We start from the raw sequence: 14642 nt of genomic DNA, 5'->3' as shown, positions 1-14642 counted from the left end.
GTTTTCAATTCTTTTTAGCCATTCTTGAGGTATAGAGTTCTTGATTACATCATATTTATTTTCTATTTCTTGTCTGCTAAAATCCTCCTTTGCCTCCTCCATTATGTCCACAATGTATTGTGTTGGTAAAAACCCTCTTTGAATTCATATAAAACATCTCTTACTTTCATAATACCCACATCCCACCATTTCTTAAAGAATATCTCTTTACCCTGATTTAAAATGCCATTGTTTAAGAATAAAGGCTGATTTAAAATGTTCTCTCTTCCTTGTGGATTAAAATGTACATGAGATAAAAATGTGCCCCAGGCCCTCAAGAGTTCTTTATAAAAGTCTGGCAACCCCTCCGTCATTCAATTCTTTCTTTTCATCCCTCCACAAATTAAACTCCTAAAATCTTTATTTCTTTTGCTTCCATAAAAGTAAAATGCTCCATTAAAACCGCCGCCCTTCTGAATCTCATACATACCATTTTATCCTCGTTTATTTTGGCTCCTGATCCCTACAGAACTTTGTATGATTTGCATTGCTTTTTTCACCCCTCCAGATCTTTGACCAATAGCGTTGTGTCACTCGCATACTGAAATATTTTATTATTTTCTCCCTCGATGCCTAATCCTTTTATTCCTTGCTCTTGTTTTATAGTTAGTCCTAAAGGTTCCACAATTAGAGAATATAAAAGTGCTGACAGCGGCATCCTTGTCTTATTGATCTGGTTATTTTAAAACACTGTGTTAAAAACACATTACATTTAATTTTTGTTACTGCACCTTTGTATAAGATCCTAATCCATTTAATAAAATGTTCTCCAAACCCAAACCTCTTTAAAACGTCAAATAAGAAACTATGTTCCACCCTGTCAAACGCTTTCTCAAAGTCTAAACTGATAATAAAACCATCTTTATTCTGCTCACGCATGTATCTTATCGTATCTTTTATACTAATTGCTGTGTCTGCTATATCTCTTCCTTTTAAACCATACACTTGTTTAGTTTTAATTATGCTCAGCATTACTTCCTTTAGTCTGTTGGCTAAGATTTTGGATAAAATCAGTATTCAGCATAGTGATTGGTCTGTAGTTTTTAAGATCTGTTTTCTCCCCTTTTTTCTTGTATATCAATTTTATTAAGCCCATTCCCATTCTTTAATTCAACTCTCCTTTCTTAAAAATATCCACATATACTTCTTTCAAAATACAAGTTAAAAGGTCTTGAATAACTATATATATATATCTTGAATAACTCAGGATACTAGCGAAACGGATGTTGCATTTTTTTCCCTTTTGCACTTTATTTATACACAGATTTAGCCACACAGTTGCACAATTTTGTGCCATTCCTGGAACCAGATCCTGTTTAAATGAGAGATCATGCTCAGCTATCATGATAACAAAACAAGTGTGCAAGCCAGTGATGTCAAATAGACTCTTTTTGTCTAAAGACATGCTCAAGCATTTGGATGAGTCTTTATTATACAGTGAAATTTTACCAACATTTTTCAGTATCAATAACAACTCAAGTTTCCTCCACATGGGCTCAGTTCAGAAAAATTGACCAAGAAGGTACACCCCTATCTGAAGTGCGATTCAAACCCACACCTCCAGAGGAGACTGCAACCTGAACGCAGCTCCTTAAAAAGCTCAGCCATCCTGACAGCCAGGCTTTGACGTTTCTTGCATTGGTGACCATGTCTAGGCCATATGGTGAACATGCAACAGTAGCAGATGTATTTCGTTCATGGTTTAATTATCTACGGTGTTGACTTAAAAAAGTGCTGCTGATCCACTCAGCCATGGTTACGGAAGGTTTTCCCGATTCTGCACATCCATCAAAAACATTTGTTTTACTGATGCGCCAAGTCTCAAATCAGCACTGAAATCAGCCATGATGCGCACATTCGACATTTTACTGTCTGGGGCGGCAAACACGGCAGCACGTTTTGTGCTATTTTTTTCTCATAACAACGAAACAAACATAAATTACTGTCTTTTTTGATCGAACAGAGCAACACATCATTCAAATATGTAAAGGCTCTACTTTTTTTTGTACCCAATAATAATAACAACAAAATGCTGTGCTTTTGTAAAGTAAAGAAAACAGATAGGGGGCGCTTTCTGCCATCTCTGTCATCTCTCTTCACATTTAGAACAGCGCGATTAAATATTTGAATCGACTGACAGCCCTAATATTAATATGATGTGAGGTCCAGTTACCAGTGTGACACTGAAACAAGTAAAAACAAAGCCTTTACTACTAATTAAGTACATGTCAAAGCCCAAACTTCTTCACTGTAACTTCAGTAAAAAAGTATAGTCAGAACTTCAACTTTTACCAGAGTCTTTTAAAACATGAATATCTGTACTTCTACTTAAGTGAAGGATGTGTGTACTTTTGCCGCCTCTGGAAGCAGGCAGATGGATAGATTAAATAGATAGATATTAATCGATAGGAAAAATGAGCAGGTATATAGGCATTCAGACAGAAAAACAAAAGACTTACATAAATAAGAAACACACAAATAGAAGGATAGATAAGACAAACAAGTAGACAGAAATTTGTAAAAATAATTTTTTCAGCCACTAAGGGGATAAGAAACACAGGCTTGTATGTCAGGATGGCCGAGCGGTCTAAGGCGCCAGACTCAAGGTTCTATACCTTCCAGGAATATGAGTCTTCTTGTCTCCACATGGAGGCGTGGGTTCAAATCCCACTTCCGACAGTAATTTTATTTTCATTAGAAAAATATAAAAAATATTGTTTCCTTTGTCTTTTAAACAAGAAATACAGAGGATACAAGTAGATGTTTATCTAATAGTGGTACAGACAGAGCGGAAAATAACAGTTAATACTGACAAGCAGCAGATGAATGGATGGATGGATGGATGGATGGATGGATGGATAGATGGATGGATAGATAGATAGATAGATAGATAGATAGATAGATAGATAGATAGATAGATAGATAGATAGATAGATAGATAGATAGATAGATAGATAGAAGACATAAGTATAAATATAAGACAGACAGAGTAATATATGAAAGGTGCCAGACTCAAGCTTCTATACCTTCCAGGAAACTGAGTGTTCTGGTCTCCACATGGAGTCGTGGGTTCAAATCCCACTTCTGACAGTGACTTTATTTTCATTAGAAATCAAAACAATAATGAAATAATTATTCCCCTTTGTATTTCAAACACAGACATAAAGAATAAACAAGTACAGAAAAACATGGCAGCATCAGTCGAGGATCTGGCAAAAAGTGTAACTGGTCACTAAAGGATTAATTAAACAAGTCCTTTATCAATCTTTATCTCTATTCTCTGATGTTTAGTTCTCTATCAACAGGAAAGTGCTTCAGCAAGTCCTAATTTTATGATGGATTTTGTGTGCAGATTTGCCGTGGGAGCTGCAGCTCGCAGTGGTTTATGCAGCTCGCAGTGGTTTATGCCACTCGTGATCTGGCACCCAGCAACCCCAAAGTCGCTCTGAACGCTTTGGAATCATGGAAAAAAGACCTCACAAAGCCCGTTCCTCCAGCCGTCACCAAGTGCCTGCAGCAGATCAGCTTTCTTTGTTTTTACCTAAAGTCAAGAAATACAGATTCTTGTGCATTTTCCTCGCATTACAGTTTTCCTGGTGTTTTGAAATTAAGCCAAATTCTGTGTTTTTGTACAGATTCTACAAAACAAATGCAAAAGTATAAATGGCTCATGAAGAAAGCTTAACAACTTTGGGTTGACCTTTATATAATGTCCTTTATTTAAAAAAAACTTTCTAAATAAACGTGTTAATAAAACTATAACCTAAACTCATTTTAACAACACTAATTTTATTAAAGTGCAATTAATGCAGTATGCATTTCTCTATTTCTATTACAAATATATATAAATAAATATTATAAAAAAAGGCGAAATTAAAAACCTTTAACGCAACACACATTTTTTCACGCATCCTTTCTTTTACTGATCTTTTAGATATTGTTAGATTTTTATCATGCCTGAACAAAAACTTTATTCTTGGAGAGGTTTTCCATACGATCTACGATGTCCGTGGTGTCTTTTCTGATCAGGGAAGAATCACACAGCACACAGAATGCAGCATATGTTCTTCTTCAGTTTATTGCAGATAACAGCCAAGTATATATATACACACTGAAAAAACCTGAGCTAATACTGTTCCTGATTGGGTAAGAAAACATAGTAACCAGAGATGTGTGAACCCACACAAAGACTTTCTGTGTACCTTACATACACACATCATAAAGATCAATGATAGACACTGAACAGACAAAATAGGAACGTGTTTAAACGTCTGATGCTCTACTGACTGAGCAATCCGGGCTCTGCTCAGGTACCTGCTTCGAACCTACAACAGTTGCGACACCTGGCCTCAATAAAATACTTGTCTCTGTGCTTGCTCAGAGGGCGAATCTCAGGAGTTTCTTGAAGCTTTTTCCAATAGTTTAATGTGCCTTTTTTGCAAGACGCCCACCATGAAGGTTATCCCCTTTTTCATGTCCAACAGCAGTATTCAAGGAAGCAGGCAAGTTGAAAAATGTGACTATGTATAACTCACATAAAAAGCACCTTAAAAGGCTGCGTGTTCGAATCACGTCGAGGTCATGGTTGCTGGACTCTTCCTTTTGGCCTTTATTAGCAGCTGCTCTATCTTTCATTGTCCAATGTGGAGACTTTGAATTTGTCCAAAGTGTAGTCTGTCTCATCAAATAAACATTAGTACATTATAACCCTCCTATAACATGTTACCAAACTTTGTCAATTTGCTCTAGCTGAAAAAAAGATAACTCTGCAAATAGTGACTAAGATGTATTCACAATTCAAGTTTCAGTGACACCTCAAATAATGTCACAGTCAAAGTATGTTTAAACTAATGATATTTGCATGGGAGGATCATGGCAATATCTTTTGGGTTCAAACAAAGACGACTATTGTCAGAGCCATTGGTTGGTTAAAATGAACACCATAAAGGATGCTTACCACAGTGAGACTAAACCATAATTTGCTAATGTATGGGTAAGACTTGTAAAGCATGTAGAAATGTCAGAGCCTGTACTCTGTGCAAGAAAAAAAATCTCATAAAATTTTGACGTCAAGGGAAGATTCAAACAAGCTTTGGATTTTCCCACCACCAAGAATCAGAAAGCCGTTGGCTTTTTAATGCCCGAACAGGGACTTGAACCCTGGACCCTCAGATTAATATAAAGTGTGAGTTTGGTCATATGAGGGGATTTCAGTCAGCATCAGGGGGTAATTTTGCTGGTGTCGGCATAAAGACTAACAGCAGTGTGTAAGAGCAGTGTCTCTGTTGTGTTACAGCTCCATCAACACTTTAATCTCATAAGGAGCGTGAGACTGAGAGGAACCACCACATCCAGAGTCCACCCACATCCAGCTCAAGTTCCAGCTGTGGAGGAGAAACCAGCTGCAGCTCAAGTTCCAGCTGTGGAGGAGAAACCAGTAAAGTTTAAAATCCAGTTAAAGCTTCTTCAGCATCTGTGAGTAAAGTCCAGATCTACAAGGACACTACATAACAACACACACACACACACACACACACACACACACACACACACACACACACACAAACACACACTATATTTAGTAGTTATAATTTGGGAATTATTTTAGTAATCAAGTTTCTACCAATTACTCAATCGTTTATTTGAGTAATTGGATATAAGACGGGTCTCTTAAAATGAACAAGTAATTTGTTTCCTTTTTAGACAAACATTTTTATTGCTTAAATTGCACTCTGTGAAAACTAAACCCATTTAGAGCATTCAATTGGCATATTACATCAAAATGCAAATACAAATATATAAATAAAAAATTATAAATGAACTCTGACTTTTTCTCGTAAACATCCAACATTTCTGGTGCCTCCACCGGTAACCATGTTGTGGGTCTGAAGTTAACTTGGAAAAAAAACCTTGTAATTGGAAAAAAGTTTTTTGAACGGCTTAATAAGGACGACCAGATTCGGCGGTGCTCGTCAGAAAGGTGTCACCAATATGAATAGAAACCTTTGCCATCTCAGTGCACCAGTGCAAAACTTTTTATTGCCCAATGTGGGGAAGGAATTAAATACGCTGAGATTAAGAATCTCACGCTCTACGCCGAGCACATCATTTAATTCTCCACGTCACATGGACTTCATGCAAAACACACGCCAGCTACTGACTGGCAGTTTAAGAATAACCAGAGCCGAATGTGGTTTATCCAAAAAACTAAAGGAGACTCCAAAGACAGGTCTCTGTGCCGCAATCGATTACTGCAATGGCCTCTTATTCATAATGTCAGTAGTTCAAACCCATCCAGACCTGTGGTGGCTTTAGTTAGACTCTAAAGTGCTGCTGAGCTTCATGATCATCTCTACTGAACATAAGCGGAGGACTGAGTGATTGTTGCTGGCAGGTGGTGCGTCTGGGGAAAATGCTTTGAGGGTTTGTTCTTGAGTCAGTGCAGTTCGGAAGGTGTTTGCAAAAATGATGTTTGAGGTCTGATTTTTCGACTGAGAGCTCGCCGTCCTGTTCCGCAAAAGTGAGGTTTTTAACGTGCTGACACGTGTAGTTACGTTCCTGTTGAAAAACGATATATAAAATATAAAAGACAATATCTGCTGCTGTGATGGCCCGAGAGGTAAAGGCATTAGACTCGAAATCTAATGGGGTTTTAGCTCTCAGTAAATGTGTTGTATAAACCCACATATTGCTAAGGGTACAATGAAGTTCAAGAGGAAGTGAACCCTGTATAGCAAATATGTTGGAAACTGGATTATCTGCACTTCTTTTGTGCTTAAAGAATTGTGCTGTCCTCAGCAGGAAAACTCAATGGGACTCAAACTGTCTTGTGTTTAATGGTGAGAAAAGTGCCAAAGTCTGTCAGAGACACTTTCAATTCTAAATGTTTCTTTTTAGGTGAAATTGTAGACAAGTCAAGACATTGCAGCAAACTTCATCACCGCTGTGATGGCCGAGTGGTTAAGGCGTTGGACTTGAAATCCAATGGGGTTTCCCCACGCAGGTTCAAATCTTGCTCACAGCGTTTCATCAATGTGTGATAGTAGTTTATTGTTAAGTCTTTACTGTGTGTGATAGTAGTTTATTGTTAAGTCTTTACTGTGTGACGTGAACGGTGTACAGAAGTGTTTCAGCATAGAAGAAATGTTAGAAACAAACATAATCTGTTTTACTTGAGGTGAAAGTTGTTTTGCTGGGACGAGGAGGAAGTCCATTAGAACTCACATTATCTCTTTAGGAAACATGATTCATCTTGTGCTTTCTACAAGATCAAAAAGGTTCAAAAAGTTTTTGTGAAACTTCTTGTTTCAAAAGAATATGTTTCATATCACTTGACTTCTGCCCTCAGACTCTCACTAGTGTACAGAGATGATTGTGAATTAAACATATTAATGTGTGAATGTTAGATTTTGCAATGTTTCTTCTTATTTACATCTGTAAAAAATACCAAGGCTAAAAGGTAAATAAAACCTGTTTTCCACACTCTTTATTGTTCTTTTACCAGGTCGTAAGTGTTCCACCTGCTGCAAGTGTTCCACCTGCTTTACTCCACTCCTACTGCTGTAGTGCCCTCTACCTCCACCCCCACCATTATACAGCCTGCACTTACATTATCACTGCTCATTCATTAGTTTCATATTTCAGTATTTACTCCACACGCAATTATCTCTGGAACTTCCCTAAAGCCTTTTATAGTCATATTGTCTTTTATTAAATAGAAGATTATTTGTGTTTTCTTCAAAAGGGAAATCAGATCTTTACATTTCCAGCACGTGTGATTTTACATGATTTTACAAAGTCACGGTTTGGTGAATCCTTCAGCAACAATTCAGCAGCCAAACCTAATGTAAATGTACCAATGCAGATTCCTGTAATTTAAAAAGATCTTCATATGTCATTATCATCATCATTATTATGCTTAAGTTCATAATATACAATATGTGTCTTTACAGCCTGGTAGTCAAAGTTCATCTCCTTCAGCCAGTCCTTCATCTGCATCCAGACCTGCTGTTTCTTCCAGTTCTGCTCCTTTAACCATTTCTTCCTGGTGTTTTGAGTCACTCAGAGACTTGATATTATTTTACCATTTATTTTTGTGGATTTACTACTATTATAATCTATAGTTATTTATCATTAGGTTGTTGTTTCAGACCCAATTATTATCATTTTTTAAATCTTTGTACTTGATTATATCTATTGTTAAATAACCTTTATTAATATATACATTGATGTGTAATATTGTAGCATTTTCAGTAATTAAAAATAAAATGTTTTATTGTTTATAGAACAGTGACTCGTGAATTATTCTGTGAACCTGCTGAACCCATTATCATCTTCATTATTATTATTATTATTATTATTATTATTATTATTATTATTAAGTAGAATATAAATATAAAAGATAAATACAGAACATGTCACATATAATGAAAAAGAGACTTTTGTTAAAAAAGTGTTAAAGGTTAAATAAGTACATTAACAAAAGAAATAAACATGCATTTTATGCACTTTATTGGAATTTCCAGTAAAATAAATCAGTCAAATCACAAAGATATTAATGAACATGAGTGACAAGTGATGTATTTTTATTCACATCATCAGTATTTGTGTGTACTATTGAGGGATTCGAACCAGCATCATTCACATCAGAGATTCTCTCTGGGAAGCACAAAAGGCAGTTTGCTATAAAATATATACATCAATCTGCCAACAACCATAAGAAATGTGCAAGACATGTTTCCATTACCTTTTCTTTTTTCTTCCATTTTTCAATTTTTTCTTTCTCTTTTTCCTGTTTTTTCTTCTTTCCCTTCTTTTTCCCTCTTTCCACCCCTTAACAGACTATTGATCCCAGCTTCACACAGCTCACATCCTCAACTCTCAGTCTCACACTGCCCTCTAGCGGCACTATCCGGACGTGCTTTATGCTCCATTCTGTACTAATGTGACTTCTGTTTGTGTTTTTTAGCAGTGATTCTCAATCTTTTTCTGCCATTTACCACTTCAGAGGGGTGGATTTTTAAACCCACTTGTCCTCTGTCACCTCAAAAAAGTATAATAAAATACTTCAAGTTGAAAAATTTATAATTTATTAAACTAACCAATTCTAAATGATCATCAACTAGCATCAAAAACAAAAATAGAGAAAAGAAAGGTGTAATTGTGTTATCACTTTGCCTTTCTGTCACTTTGCAATCTGTGTAAAATAGAGGAAATGCATTTCATACATCTTTTAACAACTGAGTTGTAGACTTGATACTGTCACTCTCAAGTCATGTTTAATATTGAGATGAGATCTGTATTTAATATTCAGTTTAGCAACATCTAAAAAGTTTCAAAAATAAGATGTGGCAAAAGGAACAGGATAACACAAACCACAATTATATGTTCTTTTAAGATGAATTTTTGGTTTATTGCTCCTACCATCTACGTTTTTTTGTCTGCTTGTGCTGAATTACCTGTTTGCTTGTTTTTTGTGATCAATGTCACACATTTATCCATTGAATAGATTTTCACAACATTGTTTGTGCTGCTTTGTGTGTATGAACTTTATTCATAGTGAAATGTATTAATGAAGAACAAATAAATAAATAAATAAATCCTGCCGTTCATTGCGCCCCACCTGTCATATCGTTATTCTCCACTAGAGGGCCCACGCTTTGAGAACCACTGAGCTAGGCTAACTAGCCGGCTAACTAATCTTAGCTTTAATAGTCTTCATCCTCAGTCTAAATATTCTACATTTAGTGAGTTATAAACACAATATAAGTGTCTGTCGAATGTATTTGGTTTTGGTCAACTTTCAATTAAATATTCTAAGAAACTAGTTAACACAAAAACAGCGCTAGCAAACCCGGCTAGCATGAGGCTAATGATGATGTCTCCTACACCATTAGCCGAAAGGTCCATTTCTGCTCACTGCAACATTTCTGGAAACATTGTTCTTTATTTTTTAGTCAAATTTAGACTAAACGGAGCTCTTTACTGATGTGGCGTGGAAAAGTCACGTGTCCCAATACATTTGGTCACACAGTGTAGATCAGACGCAGGATGTAGAATCACTGAAAGCATTTTAAATGGGATTCATTGGTCTGTTTTGTGTACATGCAGGATTCAGGAGCATTTTTATTTTTTATCATATTGATTTTTAAAGTTAGTTTTGTATTAAACTTGTTCAAACCAGGAAGCCTTTTTCTAAGACGCACCACCCAGTAACAGTCACTCGTTCCTCCACTTGCTCTCAGCTCAGGTTGGTGTGCAGCACGGCAGCACTTGGTGTCTAACAAAAGCCACTATCACGTCCCTGAGGGGCCTCGAACCACCAACCTTTCAGTTAACAGCCAAACGCACTGACAGATTGCACCACAGAGACATTGGCATTGTTTTTTTTGGGTAATTTTGAAAGCTACATTGGCACATAAACATTAAAAAAATAAACCCTGTGTCTCTGATTGTATTACTCCCCATTCTACTGGATCCACTGCAGTTTACTGGGTGGCACCTAAAACATCAGATCCCGGGAGATGCACAGGCTAAAACTCACACACACACACACACACACACACACACACACACACACACACACACACAAAAACCCTCACCACAACCGATAAATCAAACCACATACAGAAAATAAACTCCTGAAATGTTTAATCAGATTTATTAATAATAACAAAAATACAAATGCAATACCTGTGCCTTCTTTGCTAAAATATACATAATTTTGAAATATTATTTGTACCTTTGTGTGTTTGCATCTATTATAATTTATTATTTGACAACTTTGTAGTTTTTCCGGTAATCAAAAATAAAATGTTTTATTGTTCATATAACAGTGACTCGTGAATTATTCTGTAAACCCACAGCATCTTCTGTGTTGCCTGTCCAGAGTAAAAAACAACCCTATGTATTCACAATTCAAGTTTCAGTGACACGTCAAATAATGTCACCGTTAAAGTATGTTTAAACCAATGTTATTTGCATGGGAGGATCATGGGAATATCTTTTGGGTTCAAACAGACGACTATTGTCAGAGCCATTTGTTGGTCAAAATGAACACCATAAAGGATGCTTACCACACTGAGACTAAACCATTATTTACTCATGTATGGGTAAGATAGGAAAACATCTGGAATGTCAGAGGAAGAGTCATGGAATTTTGACATTAAGGGAAGATTCAGACAAACTTTTGATTTTCCACCATTAAGAACCAACAACCGTTAGCTTTTTAACGCCCGAACAGGGACTTGAACCCTGGACCCTCAGATTAAAAGTCTGATGCTCTACCGACTGAGCTATCCGGGCTCTGCTCACATGTCTGCTGTTGCGACACCTAGGCTCAATAAAATACTTGTCTCTGTGCAAAAAAAACAAACTTGAAAACAAACTTAACATTTCATCACAGAACAAATGACTGACACTAAGTTCATTATTTCACTGTATGGTGTAACAGATTGTTTCCTGTACATATGAAAACTAACTCTTGAATCTTAATTACACCAACAATCAGGGACTTCAAATGCGGAAAATGTCAGAGCCTGCAACGTGACCATCAGACTCCATTTGTCATTACAACCGTGACGAGAAACATGCAAAGCCAACTCTGTGCCATGAGGCAGGTTCCTGCAGCAACTCTGACCTTTTGGCACAACGTTAGCGCATCTGATTTCAGATCCGAACGTTGTGTGTTCAAATCACGTCGAGGTCATGGTTGCAGCGCTCTTGCTTTGTGGCCTCTTTTAGCAGCTGTTCTATCTTTGATTGTCTAATGTGGAGACTGAATTTGTCCAAAGTGGAGTCTGTCTCATCAAATTAACATTACTATATTATAACCCTCCTATAACATGTTCTTAAGCTTTGTCAGGTTTGACTCGCTAAAGGACTTGGAGGAGATGAACTGAGATGATCAGTCAAAGGGAAATTAAAATGTATCTTTATTTTAAAACTGTGATGGATTATAAATTGATATCCTTCTAAAAGTTGCTAAGTAACACCGTGACATCATTGTGCGATGACGTCGTTTCGTCGTTGAAGTGCAAGACTGCGTCTTTATGTTACAAAGTATATAGAAAATGTAGTACAGTAAAACCCCATTGTACAAACAACCTATAGTACGAGCAAACGGAGATACGAGCGACCTTGCTTGCAAAATTTTACCCTATTTCACGAGCAAATTTCGAAGCCACGAGCAAACCCATGCTGCAGGTTCCCCGTTTTCGGCGGAGTGAAGCATCAGTCGCTTAGATGATGACGTATCACTCGGTCGCTCTCGTTGTTCAGTGCAGCAAAAACATAAATTTTTTTTTTGTGTTATATTTTTATTTCACTAGAAATCTTGAAAAATGTCTCCCAAGAAAATCAGTGATGGTGCTGTGAAAGGGAAAGTAAATAGAATTACCATGGAAACCGAGAAGGTTACGAGCGTGGTACGCATCTCACACTCGCAATCAACCACTACCACATGAGTAAGTGTTCAATTATGTTTACATTACGGTAATTTGCGGTGTATTTGTTTGTTAAAATAGGCTACAAATACTTTTTAAGTGCAGAAATAAGCGATCGAATGTGATCTCGGAACGGATTAAATCGCTTTTACATTCATTCTTATGGAGAAAATCAGTTTGAACGTACGAGCAAATGGACCTGCGAGCAATTTTCAAGAACCAATTATGCTCGTACAACGGGGTTTTACTGTACAGAGTCTCTGTATTTTCTGAGCAGCGCTGCAGCGCCCCCTGTCACCAAACAGGTGAACACTTCCCAAGGAAGAACAATCAATCAATCAGTGTATCGTTCAAGGCTGGTCAGGGAACATTGATGGATACAGATAAGACACTCTACAGTGCATTTGAAGAAAACATTCACTTGTTTTGAGGTCAGTGTTACTCTGATATAATTTATTTTTTTTTTTTAGAACGATAACAAAAACAATGAATTTTCTCAAATTGTCGGGTAATCTCAGCAAAAATATAATTATTATTATATAAAGTGTAAATTGTATGTGTTATGTTCAAAAATAGATTAAATAAAAAAAGGTGCATATGACATACATATTAGGTCTAAACATCAATCATCGATTTTAGATGCATCTTCAATGGAATGAATTTGTGTAGGCAGAACACATCAATAACAAGGAACTACATACCTGTTTTTACTAACGAGCCTTACTCCCTTTTTACTTGGTCTCCTGAACACACAACATATGTACCTTTCTCCTCTCCATCATATCAGCTACCTCTCTCCCTTCACCAGTAATAGTGATTGGGACCGGCACTAAGAGTGCACTGGCTTGTGCAACCCTATTGGCTGGGTTTTTCCTATCGATCTGTCTAATTTATATATCCATCTTCCTGCTAGTCTGTATTAGTCTGTATTTTATTTTCTGGCTGTTTTTTTGTCTGTCTTTCCCACTATTAGGTAACCATCTACTTGTTTATTCTGTATGTCTGTGTTTGAAATACAAAGGGGAATAATTATTTCATTATTGTTTTGATTTCTAATGAAAATAAAGTTACTGTCAGAAGTGGGATTTGAACCCACACCTCCATGTGGAGACCAGAACACTCAGTTTCCTGGAATGTATTGAACCTTGAGTCTGGTACTTTTCAAATATTACTTAAGTTAAAGTCTGTCTGTCTATCTGTCTATCCACCCAGCCATCTGTTTGTCCGCCTTTTTGTCTATCTATCTGCCTGTCAGGTTTATATTTTTTTCTGAATGCCTTTCTGACTGCTTGTCTTTCCTATCTACCATGCTGTCTGTCTGTCTGTCTGTCTGTCTGTCTGTCTGTCTGTCTGTCTGTCTGTCTGTCTGTCTGTCTGTCTATCTATCTATCTACTATCTATCTATCTATCTATCTATCTATCTATCTATCTATCTATCTATCTATCTATCTATTTTTATAGCTGAGAAAGAAAAGACATGGTGAATAAACGTGTGTTGCACTGGAGGATTAATTTCGGCTCTTCTATATTTATTTATTTATTTATTGTTTTATTTATATTTTAATTAAAAATGATCAAACAGAAATGTTTTATACAAAAAAACGAATTAAAAATTTTGTTACATAATGAATGTATGCAGGCTGAACAACAACCATATAGAACACAAGCAGAGAAAAGATGATGATGATCAGGAATGTCTCTGTTCTCAGTCATGTTTACATCACTGACTCCCTCTGTCTCATCCATGCTAACCCCAAACTCTTGTTGCCTTCTGACTGCTTATTGTTGACTTCGTAAACTAGTCTACATCTGTGGTGTGTGAGAGCCAAACAGAAAAATTGCCATTGGTTTCCCTTTGATGCACGCAAGCCACAGTGGCCTTAAGGCAGAACCTTGCGTAGTCATGGTTAAGTGGGTAAGGCGACGGATTTGAAATCCATTGGGGTTTTCCTGCACCATGTTAAAATCTTGCCTACTATGTTTGTGATCTTCGTTTCTTACAAATTTCCCACAGATTGTTCTGACAGAACACAGCTCTTTAACACTGCAGCAGAACTATTTTAAGTCAACCCCGTAGATAATTAAACCGCAAACGAAATATGTCTTCTACATTTGCGTGTTCAAGTCTCCTGTTGCTTGTTTGATACTGAAATATTTTGG

General features: G+C 36.7%; 3 non-coding genes across 3 annotated transcripts; 2 read left to right on the top strand and 1 right to left on the bottom strand.

Moving 5' to 3' along the window:
* Nucleotides 1-2607: 2607 nt before the first annotated feature.
* Nucleotides 2608-2718, top strand: trnal-caa. Its single transcript has 2 exons — nt 2608-2645; nt 2673-2718. It is a non-coding gene; the product is annotated as a tRNA-Leu (tRNA).
* A 4263-nt stretch (nt 2719-6981) lies between these two features.
* Nucleotides 6982-7063, top strand: trnas-uga. Its single transcript has one exon. It is a non-coding gene; the product is annotated as a tRNA-Ser (tRNA).
* A 4207-nt stretch (nt 7064-11270) lies between these two features.
* trnak-uuu lies at nt 11271-11343 on the bottom strand. The gene has a single exon. It is a non-coding gene; the product is annotated as a tRNA-Lys (tRNA).
* Between the last annotated feature and the right edge of the window lie 3299 nt (nt 11344-14642).

This window comes from Silurus meridionalis, chromosome 3 (assembly GCF_014805685.1).
Source record: "Silurus meridionalis isolate SWU-2019-XX chromosome 3, ASM1480568v1, whole genome shotgun sequence".
Taxonomy (NCBI): Eukaryota; Metazoa; Chordata; class Actinopteri; order Siluriformes; family Siluridae; genus Silurus; species Silurus meridionalis.
Note: the sequence above shows the minus strand (reverse complement) of the source record. Positions and strands in the feature narration are given on the sequence as shown.